The 21,075-nt window shown below is 40.5% G+C and overlaps 1 long non-coding RNA gene across 2 annotated transcripts in view; it reads right to left on the bottom strand.

The window, feature by feature from the left end:
• Positions 1-6,074, bottom strand: part of LOC144367128 (uncharacterized) — a 40,710-nt gene extending 34,636 nt beyond the window's left edge. For both annotated transcript variants that reach the window (XR_013426402.1, XR_013426401.1), the window contains exon 1: positions 5,949-6,074. This is a non-coding gene — a long non-coding RNA (uncharacterized LOC144367128). The remainder of the gene's footprint in view (positions 1-5,948) is intronic.
• Positions 6,075-21,075: the final 15,001 nt, after the last annotated feature.

The following is a 21,075-nucleotide window of genomic DNA, read 5'->3' on the forward strand; positions in this document are numbered from 1 at the left end:
CGAGCCGGCAAAGTAGGCAGACCTGCGACCCACTGGCAGAACAGGCCTAGAGGCCTGCCAGCGTGGTAGACACGTCACACCAATTGGAGTAGGGGCCAAGCAGAGCCGCTGCCCACATCTGGATCAGGACCAATGACCCGAGGGCGTGGTAGTTACGTCACCACAATTGGAGTGGGGGCAGAGCAGAGCTGCCACCCGCGCCCGCAGGGTGGGCAGACCTGCGACCGACCAGCGTGGTAGACAGATCACCCTAATTAGAGGAGGAGCACAGCCACTACCCGCCCTGCAAGGGAGATTTTCCAACTTTACAAGAGCAATATGAATAAATAGGGGGAAAATTTCAAAAACACAACAGTTTCACCAAGCAGAAAGAAACATGAGCAATATGAAAAGACAAGGTAAGAAAAGACCACAAGCAATGCAGGTCAACTCAACTTTAGAAGAGGTAATAGCTGCAACAGATGGAATGTCAGATAAAGAGTTCAGGATATACATGCTTCAGATGATCTGGAGTCTCAAGGAAGATATGAGACAGCAAAATCAGAAAATGAAAGATCACTTTGACAAGGAATTACATAAACAAATCCAGGAAGCAAAAGATCAATTACACAGGGAGATAGAGGTAATAAAAAACAAACAAATAGAAATCCTAGAAATGCAGGAAGCAATAAACCAACTTAAAAACTCAATTGAGAATACTACCAGCAGAGTAGATCACTTAGAAGATAGAACATCAGACAATGAAGACAAAGTATTTCAACTTGAAAAGAACATAGATAGCTCAGCAAGACTGCTAAGAAACCATGAGCAGAACATCCAAGAAATATGGGATAACATTAAGAGACCGAACTTAAGAGTCATTGGGATACAGGAAGGCACAGAGCTCCAAACCAAAGGAATAAACAATCTATTCAATGAAATAATACGAGAAAACTTCCCAGACTTGAAGAATGAGACAGAATCCCAAATCTTAGAAGCCTACAGGGGCAGGATGTGCAAAATCATAAGAGATCCACACCTAGACACATTATAATGAAGATGCCCAACATACAGAATAAGGAGACAATTTTAAAAGCTACAAGAGAAAGGAAGCAGATTACATTTAGGGGTAAACCAATCAGGATGACAGCTGATCTCTCAACACAGACTCTGAAAGCTAGAAGATCCTGGAATAACATATTTCAAACACTGAAAGAAAATGGGTTCCAACCAAGAATCGTGTATCCAGCGAAATTAAGCTTCAGGATGGAAGATGAAATTAAAACCTTCCACGATAAACAAAAGTTAAAGGAATTTTCAGCTAGAAAACCATCTCTTCACAAAATCCTTGGGAAAACATTACAAGAAGAGGAAATGGAAAATAACAATGAAAACCAACAGTGGGAGGTAGGACAGTAAAGGGGGGGAAGTAATCAAAGAGGAAAACAAATCAGGTTTAGTAACATTAATAAACAAATATGGCTGGAAGAACAAACCATATCTCAATAATAACCCTAAATGTTAATGGCTTAAACTCACCAATTAAGAGACACAGGCTAGTTGAATGGATCACAAAACAAGACCCAACAATATGCTGCCTACAGGAGACGGATTTGATAGGAAAAGATATACATAGACTGAAGGTGAAAGGTTGGGAAAAATCATATCACTCATATGGACTTCGGAAACAAGCAGGAGTGTCCATACTCATATCAAATAAAATAGATTTCAAGCCAAAGTTAATCAAAAGGGATAAAGAGGGACACTACATATTGCTCAAGGGAACCATACACCAACAAGACATAACAATCATAAATATATATGCCCCAAACAATGGTACAGCTATGTTCATCAAACAAACTCTTCTCAAGTTCAAGAGTCTAATAGACCACCATACAATAATCATGGGAGACTTCAACACACCTCTCTCAACACTGGACAGATCTTCCAAACAAAAGTTAAATAAGGAAACTATAGAACTCAATAACACAATTAATAACCTAGACTTAACTGACATATATAGAATATACCACCCAACATCAAGCAGTTACACTTTTTTCTCAGCAGCACGTGGATCCTTCTCAAAAATAGATCATATATTATGTCACAGGGCAACTCTTAGACAATATAAAGGAGTAGAGATAATTCCATGCATCTTATCTGATCATAATGGAATGAAACTGAAAATCAATGATAAAAGAAGGAAGGAAAAATCATGCATCACTTGGAGAATGAACAATAGGTTACTGAATGATCAATGGGTTTTAGAAGACATCAAGGAGGAAATTAAAAACTTCTTAGAGTTAAATGAAAACACAGACACAAGATATCGGAATCTATGGGACACATTGAAAGCAGTTCTAAGAGGAAAATTCATTGCTTGGAGTTCATTCCTTAAAAAAAGAAAAAACCAACAAATAAATGATCTCATACTTCATCTCAAAATCCTAGAAAAAGAAGAGCAAAACAACAGCAAAAGAAGTAGAAGGCAAGAAATAATTAAAATCAGAGCTGAAATTAATGAAATCGAAACAAAAGAAATAATTGAAAAAATTGACAAAACTAAAAGTTGGTTCTTTGAAAAAATAAATAAAATCGACAGACCCTTAGCCATGCTAACGAAGAGAAGAAGAGAGAGAACTCAAATTACTAGCATATGGGATGAAAAAGGCAATATCACAACAGACACTTCAGAAATACAGAAGATAATCAGAAATTATTTTGAATCCTTATACTCCAATAAAATAGAAGATAGTGAAGGCATAGATAAATTCCTTAAGTCTTATGATCTGCCCAGATTGAGTCAGGAGGATATAAACAACCTAAACAGACCAATAACAATAGAGGAAATAGAAGAAACCATCAAAAGACTACCAACTAAGAAAAGCCCAGGACCAGATGGGTATACAGCAGGGTTTTACAAAACCTTTAAAGAGGAACTAACACCAATTCTTTTCAAGCTATTTCAGGAAATAGAAAAAGAGGGAGAACTTCCAAATTCATTCTATGAGGCCAACATCACTCTGATGCCTAAACCAGACAAAGACACTTCAAAGAAAGAAAACTACAGACCAATATCTCTAATGAACCTAGCCGCAAAAATCCTCAATAAAATTCTGGCGAATCGGATTCAAAAACATCAAAAAAATTATACACCATGATCAAGTAGGATTCATCCCTGGGATGCAAGGTTGGTTCAATATACGGAAATCAATAAATGTTATTCACCACATCAATAGACTTAAAAATAAGAACCATATGATCATCTTGATAGATGCAGAAAAAGCATTCGACAAAGTACATCATTACTTTATGTTCAAAACTCTAGAAAAATTAGAGATAACAGGATCATACCTCAACATTGTAAAAGCAATCTATGATAAGCCACAGACCAGCATCATTCTGAATGGAGAAAAATTGAAGGCATTCCCTCTAAAATCTGGAACAAGACAGGGATGCCCTCTCTCACCACTTCTGTTCAACATAGTCCTCGAAACACTGGCCAGAGCAATTAGACGAAAGAAATTAAAGGCATAAAAATAGGAAAAGAAGAACATAAATTGTCACTATTTGCTGATGACATGATTCTATACCTAGCAGACCCAAAAGAGTCTACAAAGAAACTATTAGAGCTAATAAATGAATTCAGCAAGTGGCAGGATATAAAATCAACACGCATAAATCAAATGCATTCCTGTATATCAGTGACAAATCCTCTGAAACGGAAATGAGGACAACTACTCCATTCACAATATCCCCCCAAAAAATAAAATACTTGGGAATCAACCTAACGAAAGAGGTGAAAGACTTATACAATGAAAACTACAGAACCCTAAAGAGAGATATAGAAGAAGACCTTAGAAGATGGAAAAATATACCCTGTTCATGGATAGGCAGAACTAACATCATCAAAATGGCGATATTACCAAAAGTTCTCTATAAGTTCAATGCAATGCCAATCAAAATCCCAACAGCATTTCTTGTAGAAATAGATAAAACAATCATGAAATTCATATGGAAAAATTAAAGACCCAGATAGCAAAAACAATGCTAAGCAGGAAGTGTGAATCAGGTGGTATAGCGATACCAGACTTCAAACTATACTACCGAGCAATAGTAACAAAAACAGCATGGTACTGGGACCAAAACAAGCAGGTGGACCAATGGTACAGAATAGAGGACACAGTAACCAATCCACAAAACTACAACTATCTTATATTTGATAAAGGGGCTAAAAGCATGCAATGGAGGAAGGATGGCATCTTCAACAAATGGTGCTGGGAAAACTGGAAATCCATTTGCATCAAAATGAAACTGAATCCCTTTCTCTCACCATGCACAAAAGTTAACTCAAAATGGATCAAGGAGCTTGATATTAAATCAGAGACACGGCATCTGATAGAGGAAAAAGTTGGCTATGATCTACATACTGTGGGGTCGGGATCCAAATTTCTCAATAGGACACCGATAGCACAAGAGTTAACAACTAGAATCAACAAATGGGACTTACTTAAACTAAAAAGTTTTTTCTCAGCAAAAGAAACAATAAGAGAGGTAAACAGGGAGCCTACATCCTGGGAACAAATCTTTACTCCTCACACTTCAGATAGAGCCCTAATATCCAGAGTATACAAAGAACTCAAAAAATTAGACAATAAGATAACAAATAACCCAATCAACAAATGGGCCAAGGACCTGAACAGACACTTCTCAGAGGAGGACATACAATCAATCAATAAGTACATGAAAAAATGCTCACCATCTCTAGCAGTCAGAGAAATGCAAATCAAAACCACCCTAAGATACCATCTCACTCCAGTAAGATTGGCAGCCATTATGAAGTCCAACAACAACAAGTGCTGGAGAGGTTGTGGGGAAAAGGGTACACTTGTTCATTGTTGGTGGGACTGCAAATTGGTGCAGCCAATTTGGAAAGCAGTATGGAGATTTCTTGGAAAGCTGGGAATGGAACCACCATTTGACCCAGCTATTCCCCTTCTCGGTCTATTCCCTAAAGACCTAATAAGAGCATGCTACAGGGACACTGCTACATTGATGTTCATAGCAGCACAATTCACAATAGCAAGATTGTGGAACCAACCTAGATGCCCTTCAATAGATGAATGGATAAAAAAAATGTTGCGTTTATACACAATGGAGTATTACTCTGCATTAAAAAATGACAAAATCATAGAATTTGGAGGGAAATGGATGGCATTAGAGCAGATTATGCTAAGTGAAGCTAGCCAATCCTTAAAAAACAAATGCCAAATGACTTATTTGATATAAGGGGAATAACTAAGGACAGGGTAGGGACGAACAGCTTGAGAAGAAGATTAACATTAAACAAGGATGAGAGGTGGGAGGGAAAGGGAGAGAGAAGGGAAATGGCATGGAAATGGAAGGGGATCCTCAGGGTTATACAAAATTACATACAAGAGGAAAGGAGGGGTAAAATAAGATAATACAAGTGGAAGAAATGATTTACAGTAGAGGGGGTAGAGAGAGAAGAGGGGAGGGGAGGGTAGATAGTAGAGGATAGGAAAGGCTGCAGAATACAACAGACACTAGTATGGCAATATGTAAATCAGTGGAAGTGTAACTGATGTGATGCTGCAATCTGTATACGGGGTAAAAATGGGAGTTCATAACCCACTTGGATCAAAGTGTGAAATATGATATATCAAGAACTATGTAATGTTTTGAACGACCAACAATAAAAAAATTAAAAAAGAAAAATAAAAAAAAGAAATCTGGCAAGTACAGAAAAGTATAAAAAAAGAAAATAAAAATTATAAAAATAAAAAAAAAGAGTGACAACACACCAACAGCTGACTCCTGCTAACCTGAACCTATTCAATGTTGAAATAGTGGAAGTTATTTATACAGGTTCAGAGAAAATAAGCAGGCTGCTTAGAATTTTTGGAAAGATAGACACAAAAACAGAATAGAAAGACTGGAACAAGTACCTGATCCTTCAATGCAAGATGATGTCACACACCAATAAGCATCAAGTACCTTCGGGAAACCAAGACCCCACCTAATGCTCAGAATAAGGTGCCAGAAACCGACAGGCAGTAATCAGTACCAGAAGAAGTACAGAAGAATTATCTCAAGGGCTATTTTAAAGTACACAATGGGGGCAGGGAGTTAAGAGGATTGAAGAAGCTTACAGGAAATTTGGGACAGTGTTCAAAGAGCAAATGTTCAAGTTACTGGGGTTTGAGAAGGATTTGCAAATGCCAAAAAAGTAGAAAGCTTATTCAAAGAAATAGCACAAAACTTTTTTTCAAAACTGGGGAAGGATACAAATGTCCAGGGACATAAAGATTGGAGTCACCAGTCAAATTTAACCAAGTCTACCTCAAGACAAAATTAAGCTCTCAAAGGTGAAAGATGTATCTCTAGGCTTCAAGAGAAAAGGAACAAAAACAACAGAGAGGATCCCCAATTCACCTGACAGCAGACTTCTCAGCAGAAATTGTATAGACCAGGAAGAGTGGCGTGAGATTCCCACAGTGCTGAAGGGGGAAAAAATGTGGACTGAGAATAGTACACCCAGCAAAGCTATTATTAAGAAATGATGGCGAGACTCAGTGGTAGAGCGCTTGCCTAGCACACATGAGGCCCTGGGTTCAATCCTTAGTACCACATAAAACTGAAATAAAGACATTGTGTCCACCTACAACTAAAAAATATTAAAAGAAAAAAAATGGTGAAATAAGATGTCCCCAGACAGACAAAAGCTGAGAGAATGTATCTCCACCAGATCTGTTCTGCAAGAAATACTAAAGGAAATACTTCAAACTAAAAGACATTAATAAGCAAGAAGAAAACATAGAAAGGCATAAAACTCACAGGTAAGAATAATTTGTAATACAAACTAATCAGAATAATATTGTAAATGTGATGTTAACCATATTTTTAGTATAAAACAAAAATAGAAAAATTAATAATAGGCAATACATAATTATGTAAAGTTATGTAAAATGAGACTTCAAAATGTGGGGAAGAATAGAAGGCAAGTGGAGAATTTTCTTACAATTTTTTTGGTGTGTGTGCCAGGGATTGAACCCCCGAGGGCCCGTTACTACTGAGTCACATCACCACTGAGTCACATCCCCAGCTCTTTTTATTTTATTTTTTTTTTAATCTTGAGGCAGGGTCTCACTAAGTGGCCACGGCTAGCCTCAAACTTCAATCCTCCTGTCTCAGTCTCCCGAGTCACTGGGATTACAGGCATGTGCCTCTGCACCTGGTGGAATGAGTATATTTTCTCTTGCTCTTTTATTTCTGTTCTTTATGATCATGTTAAGTTGCCATAATTTCAAAATAGCTTGTTGTAATCAAAAGATGTTTTTATTTACCACATGGTAAACACAAAGCAAAATCTATCATAGATATACCAAAATTAATTAATAAGGAATCAAAACATACTACTAAAGCAAATTGCCTGACCACAAAAGAAGACTGCAAAAGAGAGAAAGCAAAGGAACTACAACAAAATTAGAAAATGGGTTATATAATGGCTGTAGAAAGACCTTACTTAGAATGCACATGGATTAAATTTTTCATTTAAAGACATAGAATGACTGAATAAATGGAAAAACAAGACCCAATTATATGTTACTTACAAGAAACTCGAAGGACATACATGGACTGGAAGCAAAAAGATAAAATAAGTTATTCCAGGCAAATGGAAACTTAAAGAAAGCATGAGTAGTCATGCTTACATCATATAGTTTAAATCAAAAACCTTAAAAAGAGACAAGATTCTTATATAATGAAAAAGGAATCATTTCATCAGGAAAAACTAACAATGCTAAATACATATGCACTCAATATCAGTTCACCCAAATACATAAAGCAAATATTAACAGACCTAACAAGAGAAATAGACTCCAATATAATTGTGATTAGGAACTTTAACACCCTATGTTAAGTAATGGACAGATCATCCAGACATAAAATTAATAAATAGCAGAGTTCAGTTGCATCCTAGACTAGATGGACCTAATAGATATCTACAAAACATTCCATCCAACAGCTGCAGAACACATAGTTGTTTCATCAGCACATGGAACATTCTCTAGGATAGATCATATGAAAGGCCAAGAAATAAGTCTCAATAAATTTTTTAATTGAAATTATATTGAAAATCTTTTCTGACCCCATAATGCAATGACTCTAGAAATCAATAACAAGATAAACTTTGAAGATGTGCAAATACTGTGGATCAAGGAAGAAATCAAGAAGGAAATTTAAAAATTTCTTGAAACAAATGAAAATGGAGACACACAGCATACCAAAGCCTATGGGATACAGCAAAAATAGCACTGAAAAATAAGTTGATAGCAGTCAATGCCCACATTTAAAAAAGTAGAAAGAGCTCCAATAAACAACCCATTGCACATCTTAAAGAACTGGAAAACAACAAACCTGACCCAAATTATAGAAGACAAATAATAAAGATCAGAACAGAAATAAATGAAACAATATGAAAGGTCAATGAAACACATTGTCAGTTCTTTGAAAAGATAAACAAAATAGATAAACTATTAGCTAGACTAATAAGAGACGATTAGAGAGACATCACAACTGACACCACAGAAATACAGAAGACCACTAGAGATTATTATATGCTGATAAGTTTAATAATCTAGAAGAAAAGGGCAAATTCCTATACATTTACACATTACTAAGGATGAATGATGAGCCGGGCATGGTGGCAACACCTGTAGTCCAGCTATGGGGAAGATGAGGCAGGAAGATCACAAGTTGGAGGCCAACCCCATAACTTAGTGTCTCAAAATAAAAAGGGCTAGGGATATAACTCAGTGATAGAGTTCCTGGGTCAATCTCCAGTACTTTAAATTAAAAGAAAAAAAAAGATTGAATCATGAAGAAATAAAAAAACCTGAACAGACCAATAATGAATAACAAGGTTGAATCAGTAATAACAGGCCTCTTATCAAAGAAAAGCCCCAACACCATATGGCTTCACTACTGAATTCTACCAAAAACTTGAAGAAGAATGCCAATTCTCCTTAAATATTTTATTCCCCAAAAAATGGAGAAAAGGGAATTATTCCAAACATTATATAGACCAGCATTACCCTAATACAAAAATCAAAGAAGGACATGATCAAAACAAAACTATAAGCCAATATCTTTGATGAATACAGTCACAAAAATCCTCAATAAAATACTAACAAATAGAATCCACAAACACATTGAAAAGATTATTCACCACGTTCAAGTGGAATTTATCTCAAGGATGGTTCAGTATGTGTAAATCTAAGGTGACATACAGCATCAACAGAATGAAGGACAAAAATGATACAGTCATCTCAGTTGTGTCAGAAAAGGCATTCAATAAAATGCAGGACAGAAACACTGAACCTAATTAGTTACAGAAGGACCCATACCTCAACATGATTATGCCATTATGAGCCAACAGCTAACATTACATGGAGTGGGAAAAAGTAGAAGGCTTTCTGTCTCAAGATCTGAAACAAGACAAGGATGCCCACTTTCACCACTTCTGTTCAACACAATGCTGGAAGTCTAGTCAACAGCAGTTAGGCAAGAGAAAGAAAAGATACCCAAATCAGAACAGAAGAAACTAAATTGTCATTGTTTGCAAGTAACATGATCTTAGAAAACCCCAAGAATTCCATTTGTTAAACAAATTCGGCAGTTTCAGGATACAAAATCAACATATAACAGTACAGTGCTATATGTCAGTAGTGAATTCTGTGAAAAAGAAATCAAGAAAGTAATTCTGTTTACAGTAACTAAAAAATAATAGATTTAACCAAAGACTGAAAGATCTCTACAATAAAAATTGTAAAACGTAAATAAATGGAAGAGGACACGAAAAAGAAAGATATATTGAGTCCATGGATTCAAAGAATCAGTTTTGTTAAATGTTCCTTTTACCCAGAGCAAGGTACAGATTCAGTCTAAACCTTGTCAAAATAGCAGTGGCCATTCATTACAGAACTGGAAAAATAGAAATCTAGAATTTATACGGAACCACACACACAAAAAAAATAACCAAAGCCATATTGAACTTCACCACCTACTACAAAGCTGTAGCCATCAAAGGAGCATGGGACTGACATAAGAACAGAATAGAGAGGCTAGATGTCAGCCCACACAAGTGTTTTCAACAAAGGATGCTAAGAACACGAATTGGAAGAAGGACTGCCTTTTCAAGAAGTGGTCTGGGAAAATCAGATATCCACATGCAGAAGATTAAAACCAGACCCCTACATCTCACCCGTTAATATAAAGACTTAAACACTTAAAACATGAAACTACTAGAAGAAAACATAGGAGAAATGCTTTAGGGTACTGGAATGGGCGAGGAATTTTTGGACAAGAGCCCAAAAGCACAGGAAACAAAAGTAGACAAATAGGATTATATGAAACTAAAAAAACACTCTGCACAGCCAAGGGAATAGAGTGCAAGGACATCCTACAGAACAGGAGAAAATATTTCCAAAGCATATGCCTGACAGGGGGTTGATACTGAGAATGTATAAGGAACTCCAAAAACTCAATTGCAAAACAGTCCCAAATAACCAAAGTTTAAAATGAGCAATCCATCTAAATTAACATGGTTCAAAAGAAGATATACAAATGGCCAACAAGAACATGAAAAGACATCATGGGAAATGCAAGTCAAAACCACACTGAGCTGTCACCCCAGTAAGAATAGCTACTATAAAAAAGACTAAAGATAGGACTTATGAGGACATGAAGAAAAAGAACCTTTGCATACTGTTGGCGTAAATGTAAATCACAACTGTTATTTAAAAAAAAAAAAACAGCCTGGATGTTTCTCAAAAAATTAAACATAGAACTATGGTATGATCCAGCAATCCCCAAACTGGGTATATGGCCAAAGGAAATGGAATCAGCATTTTGAAGAGACATCTACACCTCCATATTTATTGCAGCATTATTCACAACAGCCAAACAGTGGAAACAACCTAAGGGTCTATGAATTGAAGAATGGATAAAGAAAATATGGTACAAATACACAGTGGAATACTATTCAGCCATAAAAAGAGATGAAATCTGCTGGGCACACTGGCAGATGCCTGTAGTTCCAAATACTATGGAGGGTAAAGTAGAAGAATCATTTGAGCCCACAAAGTAGAGACTAGCCTGCACAACACTGCAAAACTCAATAAAAGAAATCCTAGTGCTGAGCGAGGTGGAGCATGCCTGTAATTCCAGTGGCTCAGGAGGCTGAGACAGGAGGATCAAGAGTTTAAAGCCAGCCTCAGCAAAAGGGAGGTGCTAAGCAACTCAGATCCCCATCTCTAAATAAAATACAAAATAGGGCTAGGGAGTGCCCCTGAGTTCAATCCCTCCCCTAAAAAAAATCCTGAGCATTTGCACAAACAGGCGGAACTGAAGATCATTATGTGAAGTGAAATAAGGCAGAAGGATGCGTAACCACATGGTATCACTCATGCGTGGAATCTAGAAAATTCTTTCTCATCAGGCATGGTGGCACATGCCTATGATCCCAGCATCTTGAAGACTGAGGCAGAAGCATTGCAAGTTCCAGGTCAGCCCCAGCAACTTAGCAAGGGCCCTACACAACTTAGGGAGAACTGCCTCAAAATAAAAAGGGCTGGGGTGTAGCTCAGGGGCAAAGCACCCCTGGGTTTCATCCCCAGAACCAAAAAAAAGGAAAAAAAAAAAAGTTGATCTTATGGGAGTTGATAGAATAGTGCTGGGAGAGGTGGGCGGAGGGTCACTAGATTAGGCAGAAGCAGGAGCGCTGCTGTGTGATGGCTAGTCAGGTGGCCATGATAGTAATGAACTCCACCTTTCAGAAAAGCTAGAACGTGTTTTCAAAGTTTTCGTCATAGAGAAATGGTGTTTGGGGCTGGAGCTGTGGCTCAGCAGTGGAGCACTTGCCTGGCGCATGTGAGACCCTGGGTTCCATCCTCTGCACCACACAGAAACAAAATAAGGGCATGCTGGCCATCCACAACTGAAAAAAATCTAAACATGATGCCGGAGGAGACAAATGTGTTTACCCTGACTTGATCAGCATGTAGTGTGCACAGGATCAACATTACATGGTACCCTTTATGTGTAGGATTTTTATGTGTCAGTTAAAAAAAAAAGATGATGGAGAACCATTACCGAGGCCGCAGGCCGAGCGGGCCGTGTGCACCCTGGCCTTGCGCCTGCTCCCCTGCACTTGGGCCTCATCCTCCAGAGATTCTGACTGAATGGGTCCCCTGTGGCTCTAGTGAGCAGCAGCTGAGAACTTGTACACTGTGGGAGGATGAGCCCAACTGCCCACAGGAAGAAATCTGGGAGCACACGACCTTTACCAGTCATTAAAACTTTACATTTCAGAGCGGTGAGTCTCAAGGGAAGGGGTCAGACAAGCAAGCCCGCTGCCTGGGTGAGGGGCCCCTCCTGCCCACTTCCTCTCCCCTCCATTCTCCTGGGGCCCACCATCCACCACTTCCTCTCCAGTGCCTGAGGCAGCCAGCACCCAGACACAAAGAAGGCTGTATCCCTCAGACAGACCAGCCCCACGGGATTGAGCTGCAAACCATTGTGCTACAAAGTCGTTTTTATTTTAAATAAATGAAACGGTAGTGATAGGCTGCAACCTGGTTTTGTTTATCTAGTATCTAAATTCTACACTTACCTCCCCTGTTGGTTTTTCCCTGCTACCTATTGTTAAGATATAACCTGGAGGTAACATATGCTTGCATCACTGCATTGACTTTTCTTGCTGCAGCTGTTCTGAGGATTGAACACAGCAGAGCTCTACCACTGAGCTGCATCCCTAGCACTTTCATTATTTATTAGGACCTTGCTAAATCGCTGAGGCTGGCCTCAAACTTGCAGTCCTTCTGCTTTAGCCTCCACAGTCACTGGGATTACAGGCATGCACCAGACAGATGGCTTTTTTCTTCTCAAAATAGTAGCCTAAGTTTGGGCCCTCAGGGTGTGTTGAGACATTTCCATCATGGAGCTTGAATGTGGTGTGGGTGACTGGGCTGGATATACTGCTATTATTGAAATCTAAATATGAAACCTTATCAGACTGAACTTCCGGTTGTCTTTGAAAGGAGTCAGTAGGAGTGTCAGGGTGGTTTGATGCCACAAAGGGCACTGGCTGAGGATTGCTTGGTGATGCTGCCCAGGTATGCGCCAGTTTTATTTAGGATGGATATAGCTGAGCTATTCTAGGAGGGAGAGCAAGGCAAAAGCAATGTGTGCAAAATCTCTTTGCGGTTTTCAATCCTGTACTTTCAATTGAAAGTGCAGGATTCAACTTGGGTTTTGTAAGTATAGGATTTTGATGCCTGAATTGCTCCTTGGGGTAGACTTGGTGAGAAGAATGTTTCACTAAAGCTGAAATTTTTAAAAATTATTTTATTCCAAATGTCAAATGGAGTTCTTCTTTAGAGAGTAGGTTTTGCTCTTTGTTTGCCACTAGGTGGCGTCCTAGCACGAGCGTTCTGCTGCCACCAGGCTGCTGAAATCCTTCCTTGAAACCCTTCACAGCACTGTGTAGTTTTCAAGTTGGGAAAGTGGCTTGGCACTCACTTCCTCCAACACCCCTCTTTTGATTTGAAAAACAAGTTAAATGAATTCTAAAATTATGTCTTGGAGTAATTCTTATGGGGAGATCTTTTTACAAGTCTCCAATTTTTCCCTATAGGAAACTACCAGAGGGCTTCTTTTTATGGAACTTGAAGATTGTGTATCTGTTCCTTGACGGTAGTGGAGAAACACCTTACCGCCCCCAATCACACTGGGAAACTGCAAATATGAAGTCTGTCTTATTCCATTGAAAAGATTCTTAGAAAAAATAAACCTTGCCATCTTTATTTCAGATTTTCCAGGCAAAACATGTTTCTACCTCCTTTATAAATTTCTGTTGTTAAAAAAAAAAAAAAAAACACTTTCAGAAAGAAATAAGAACACTCTCACAAAACAAATTTAGGCAAAATTTTTTTCTTTAAAAGGATTTTCTTGGGCTAGGGACATAGCTCAGTGCTAGAGAATGTGCTTTCCAAAAAAGAAAATAATATTTTTTTTTTAATTTAAGGGCATCAAAGTTTGTATGTTTGTCTTGACTTCCTCAAATCCTCAAAAATGACTCAGAATGCCTGTAGGAACTCTGCATCCTCTGCTATAAGACTGTTTGCTCTCCAGATTCTCCCAGAGATGGAAAGCAGCTGTTCACCCGGGAGCCTTCACTCCCAAGTGAAGACAAGCAACTCACGGGGAGCAGAGGGGTTTGGGCTCACCCGAGAGTCACCACTTGCACAGGGCTTTCCAAATTGCAAAGCCAGAGGGAGCTGCCAACAAGTGTAGATACATGAACAAAAGAAACCTTCCTCAGACAGGGGAGTCACTTCATAAGCTCTGCACCCCGTCCACTTTCTGGAAACTCTGCATTTACAAAAGAGAAGACGGGCACTCACAAGAACATTGCTCATACAATAAGGGATTTATTGAGTTCACACAATGTTCCACAAGCGTGCTTCATGTAGATTATCTCATGTAACCACTACAACACCACTCTGGGTAGGTACTATTATTACTTCCACTTGACACTATAAGGAAATTGAGGCACAGAAAAATTAAGTATCTTGCCTTCATTGTGGCAGAATTAATATTGTCAAAATATTAATATCCATTTACTTATTATATGCCACCCCTTTTACATATGTAACCTTTACAGCACTCCTATTACTATTCCATTTTTATAAGAGGAGACTCTTAATTTGTTTTTTAGTTGTAGCTGGACACAATACCTTTATTTTATTTATTTATTTTTCTGTGGTGCTGAGGATCAAACCCAGTGCCTCACACGTGCTAGGCAAGTGCTCTGCCACTGAGCTACAGCCCGAGCCCCAAGAGGAGAATCTTGAGAATAGAAAATTAATTTCCCCAGAGTCACAGCTAGTTAGTGGCAGTACCCAAATGTGTGAGATTTCTCCAAAGAATTGCCTATATTGTTTTCTCATTGTGATTCTCGTCCCTCTTTTTTGATTGTTTCTTTCTTTTTTGTGGCATTGGGGATTGAACCCAGGGCCTTGCACATGGGCACCAGCCCTTTTTGAGTTTTTTATTTTGAAACAGAATCTTGCCAAGTTGCCCAGGTTGGCCTCAAACTCAGGTGCTCCTGGTCAGCCTCCTGAGTAGCTGGAATCATAGGTCCTATTCCCTCTTAAACACATTCCAGTCCACCCACACCACTCTCCCGAGATGCTCCTGTCGAGGTCTCTGCTGACCTCCACGGGGCTGAATCCACAAGCCTGCCCCCAGTCCTCCCGCCTGACCTGTTGACACCTGGGTCACGCCTCCTCCCTGATGCCCTTCCGGGACCTCGTTGCTTGACCCTGGAGGTCTTCTTCTCTGGCTTTCCCTCTTTCCTCCAACCTCCTGGTGCTCGGGGGGCTCCAGGCCTCATTCTCTCAGGAAGCTCCCCCAGCCTGTGGTTTCAAGACCATCTCGGCTGAGGGATCCCACATTTGCAAGATGGGTCCAGGCCTCTTTCCCAAACTCTAAACTCAAATGCCTTCATGACCTCTCCACTCAGATACCCAAACGTCCAAGGTGGAACTCTTGATCCTCGCCCCATCCGGCACCCCACTGTGCCACCTAGAGTCTTCCACAGCCCAGTGGACGGCAACCCCCTCCTTCCCAGGCCAGGCTCCTCAGAGTTGTCACTGATTCTGCTCTTGCACACTGCGCACCCATCAGCTGACTGTGCCTTCAGCTGTGCAGTTCGACCACTTCTCCCCATTCTCCACCCTGGGGGTAATCGCCTGTTCAGCTGCCGCAGTCCGGCTGCAGCAAAATAACCAGGGGGGTGAACAACTTGTGTACATTGATACAGCAGGAGTGGGAGCCCTTTACTGTAGGACAGGAGGGGTATATATACATTCCACACAGCTTATCTTAATTAACATAGATACAGCAGTCAACCAATAAGGAATCTCCACACTTAATGGCTCGCTGGCGTTACTTCACAAACCACTCCCTCTGGCAAAATGCCAGGCGCCATCTTGACTTGTTTACAGACCCTAACACTCAGCCTGGGCCACTTCGGCCTCTATTGGTTTTCTGCTCATCCACTCTGCTCTCCACAAGTTTCTAGAGAGGTCCTTTCAAGCCCCAGGTCACACAGGATCCCTTCTCTGCCCAAGACCCTCCTGGGCCCCTGGTCTTCCAGAGTGCTCACAATGGCCCACAAGCATTGCCAGATACAGCACAGGAGGCCCAGTTAAATTTGGATTTCAGATAAATAGCAAATAATTTTGCAGTATATCTCCTGTCGTAACTGAGACATACTTAAAAATCATTCATTGTTTTTTTCTGAATTCAAATTTAACTGGGATTCCATTTTTTATTTGCTCAATCTGCAAGGTCCTGTAGGAGGATGTGCCCCATTACTGTTTGGTCTCACCCCACAGCCTCACTTTGCTCATCCCATTCCACCCATGCTGCTCCCTGCTCCCTAAGGCCGAGCTCCTGCTGTTGGGCCTTCACCTCAGCAGTTCTTCCTCCGCTAGGGCTTGTGTGTCGGTTTGCCCTGGCGATTCTGGGGGCAGGACCTGGGAGGGCCTCACACAGGCTAGGCAAGCAGTCCTCGATGAGCTGCGCCCACCCCCACTCATCTTCTTCCTCCAGCATCTGCATCTTACCAAAGAGGCAGTTTTAAAAATTACTTTTTCTGTTTTAGTCAGCTTTGCATCTCTGTAACTGAAAAAAAAAAAACTGAAAATAACAACTTAGAAGAGGAAAGGATTAGTTTGGCTCATGGGGTCAGTTCATGGCCAACTCAGAGCTCTGGACCCAAGATGACACACAGCATTAGAGTGGAAGGGCCCAGTGGAGGAGATCAACTCAGGACAGGGCAACTGGGAAGCAGAGAGAGCTCTGCTCTGCTAAGGGCAAATATAAACCCCAAAGGCACGTTCCCAGTGACCTGCTTCCTCTACCTCAGTACAGGCCGTCACCTCCCAGTACTGTAGCCCTTTCAGATTGTTAGTTCATCAAATGCATAATCCACTGATTAGGTTACAGATCTCAAAATCTGAACACTTTTTCATTGTCTCACATGTGAGCTCTTGGGGACACCTCATATCCACACCATAACCCCTCTCAAACCGCAGTCCCTAGTGTCACATTCCACTCCACATTTAACTTCTGCCATGTAACAGAACTCGTTCTTTTCCTGTGTGTTCTCCAACAACTAGGAAACAGACTCCACAGGACTTATTTTTGTGCATTATAGCATCCTGACAAGCGAGAATATAAGTATATAGTACATATTTGAATAAATGAATGGTTTCAGAAGCCTACATCCTGGGGCTGGGGTGTAGCTCAGGGGCAGGTGCTGGCCTGGTGTGTGTGACCTTGGGTTCTGTCCCCACCCCCCCCCACCCCCGCACTGAAAGAAAAAGAGAAAAGCCCGTGTTCCTCCCACTGTATTCCCCATTTCACGTGTCCTATGGCAGCTATTTGAAGACAATAAGAGCGTACGGCCTGGACAGGAGACTGTTGGCGGGGTGGGGAGTGGGCTTCCATCCCATCTGGAAGGGGCCCTTTGTCCTGGGGCCTTCTGTGTCAAGCACAGAACTGTCCCCAGCTCTCTGCCAGGCAGTGGCCACGCTCCCACACCCTCAGCGCTGCCCTCTATTTAACCACAACACTTGTTTATATTCCTTGGGCCATGTCCTACGCTGAACTTGAAGGGTAGGAGAATAAACAAGTTCATGCTACCTAGAAGGACCCGGTGGTGAGGTGGAGGTCCCAGCCTATCTGTTAAAACGAAAGGGAATGGGCCCAATGGCCACAATCAGTGATCAGTGCGAAAGCCACAATCCCTCATAATCTCCCTGGTTATTCCTGTTTGGTGACCTCCCAAGAGAAAACCAGTGTGAATGCTAAGCAGGAGGCGGGAGAAGCATCTGCTCTGACCTCTCTGTGACCCTGGTGCAGCAGCTCAGCAGAGATGAATTAAAGCGAGGAAGCCTGTGGGCGTCAGGCATCAGGCTCCTTTGACGCCAACAGGCAGGTGGAGCAGGGAGGCTGCTGACTGTCATCTTCCCCCAGAAAGCCCCAAGAGGGGGAGCAATCATCACAGCTGGGATAATAATGTTTACTCAACAGCTTTGTGTAAAGTTTCAACCCACCTTATTTCTGCCCTAGTGAAAGTTCCTGAATTATCAATTAGAGAAATTACCATCAGGATACACAATTGTAGCAAGAAGAGTCCAGGGCAGTTTGCAGAGGAGTAGTAGGAAGGAAGTGGGAAAAGAGTGTCTCTGGGGAAGGCTGGTTTGCAAAGTCCCTTTCTCATCTCCTTTCCCCGGCCTTCCCAGTGGCCCCTCCAGCAGGTACTAGGCCCTAAGTCAGAGGGCTGTCATTTCCCAACTCAGAGACAATTTTTTGAGGGATCAACTTAAAACAATCTGGACAATTTCCCGTGTCCACGGTGTCTTAGTCTATTTGTGCAGCTTTAAGGAGAAATTTATAAAGAAAAGAAATTTATTTCCTGCAGATCTGGAGGCTGGAAAGTACAAGATCAAGTTCCCAGGCCCTGGTGAAGGCGTCTTTGCTGCCTTATCCCATGGCAAAATGACAAGAGAGCTCACATGAGATAAGAGGGAGAAACGGGGAGCTCTTTTGCTTCCGGCTTTACTGAGGTATGATTGACAAATAAAATCTGTATATATTTAAGGTACACAATGCAATGATTTAATATACAAATACATTGTGAAATGATTGCCACAATCAAGCTAATTAACATATCCATCACCTTACATAGTTACTTCTTATGTATATGTGTGATGAGAACTCTTAAGGTCTACTCTGTTAGTGCATTTCAAGAATATCATTATGGTCAAGAATATTATTATGGGCATCATGCTGTACTCTAGATCCCAGAGCTTATCCATAATTAAAAGTTTATATCCTTTTGCCAACATCTCTGTAGTCCCCTATTCCCCAATGTTTAGTCACCACCATCCTATTCCATTTGTATGAGCTCAGCTCTTCCACATTCCACATAAAAGTGGGAAATCACGGGGTATTTCCCTCAGTGTAATGTCCTCCGGGTTTATCCACATCGTCTCAGATGGTAGGATTTCCTTCTTTGTGTTCATCACCAGTGGGCACTTGGGTGGCTTCCCTATCTTGGCCGTTGTGAATCATGTTGCAAACATGGGAGGGCAGATATGGCTTCCAGATGCTGATTTCATTTGTTCTCTTTTAGATATGAAGCCAGAAGCCTGCTGGCTCACATAGTGGCTCTGTTCTTATTTCTTGAGGAGATTCCATGCTGTTCTGTAACCATTGACGTTCCAACGACAGAGTGTGAGGGCTCCCTCTTCTCCACGTCCTCACCGACCCTCCTAACAGGCATAAGTTGATGTCTCCTGACTTTGTTCTGCATTTCCTTGATGAATAATGACACTGAGCACCTTTTCATGTTTTCTTGCCCATTTGAATGTCTTTTTTTTTTTTTTTTGAAAAATGTCTGTTTAGGTCCTTTGCCAGTTTTTAATTGGGTCGTATTTTGCTATTGGGTTGTATGAATTCCTTATATAGTTTGGAAGTGTCCTTGGATACGTGGTTTGTAAATATTTTCTCTCTCCATAGATTGTCTTTTCCAGTCATGGGCTGTTTGCTATGTAGAAGCTTTTTAGTTTAATGCAACTTCACTCGTCTGTTTTTATTTTTGTGTTCTGTACTTTTGTTGTCTACCTACGAGATGGCAGCCAAGGCCAATGTCAAGATGAATTTCACTGTTTTTGTCTGGGAGTTTTGTAGTTGCAAGTCTTATATTTAAGTCTGTAAGCTATTTTAGTTGATTTTTGGTGTGGTGTAGGAGAAAGGTCTAATTTCATACTTGTGTTGTGAATGTCCACTTTCCCAGCACCACTGTTTATTCTTGACATCTTTGTCAAAGATCAGTTTATTATATATTAATAGGCTCTCTATTCTGTTCCATCGATCTCTGTGTCCATTTTTATACCCATACTATTCCTTCTGCTTTGTAATATAATTCAAAATCAGGAACTGTGATAGCTCCAGCTTTATTCTTCTTTTTCAAGATTGCTTTAGCTATTTGGGGCTTTTGTGTGGTTTCATATGAATTTTACGATTGACATATATATATATATATATATATATATTAAAAATATATATTTTAATTGTAGATGGACACAACATATTCATTTTATTTATTTATCTGTTAATGTGGTGATGAAGATCAAAACCAGGTCCCCATTTGTACTAGGCAAGCACTTCACCACTGAGCCACAATCACAACCTATTATTGATATTTTTGTGAAAGATACCACTGAAATTTGTATAGGGATGACAGAGACCTTTGGGTAGTGCAACAGCTTTGAAAGGATGAAGTCTTCCAATTCATGGACATTGAACATCTTTTCATTCATTCGTGTCTTGTTTCATCTCTTGTTTAAATTTATTCCTAAATATTCGATGCTTTTTTAGTGGTACTGTAAACGGGATTATTTTATTTCTTTTTCAGATAGCTCATTGTTAGTGTGTAGAAGCACAACTGATTTTTGTGCATTGATTCTGTGTCTTAAACTTTAGTGAATTTCTGCGTTACCTTTAAGAGTTTTTGGTGGATAAAAGTCACCTACATTATCCTGTGTCCTTCCATCATGAGAAAAATAGTGTGTTCCAGGAATGTTCTAGATGCAGCACTTGGGTGGATATTGGGTCCCCAGGGCTTCAGGTAGCCTCACTCCTGTGTCTTTGCTGACCTTGGTCCCCCCAGAAGCTCTCACAGATTGACATCTTCTGCCCACAGTTTCTGGCTGGAGCTGCTGCCGCTGGCCATTCCCGGGGCTCCACTGGCTCCACCTGGGCTTACGGGTGTCCAACGGATACTGAAAGCATAGGAAAGTTGGGTGTCTCTGCCTTCATTTCACAACTGTCCTTTGCTATCCCAAACTTTGGTCAGACTCTTCTCAACTCTACAGGTAGACAATTGCTGGCTCATGTGAAAGTGGTACTCCTCCCCCTTCAGGCTGAAGACACCAA

This window comes from Ictidomys tridecemlineatus, chromosome 10, assembly GCF_052094955.1.
Source record: "Ictidomys tridecemlineatus isolate mIctTri1 chromosome 10, mIctTri1.hap1, whole genome shotgun sequence".
NCBI classification, from domain to species: domain Eukaryota; kingdom Metazoa; phylum Chordata; class Mammalia; order Rodentia; family Sciuridae; genus Ictidomys; species Ictidomys tridecemlineatus.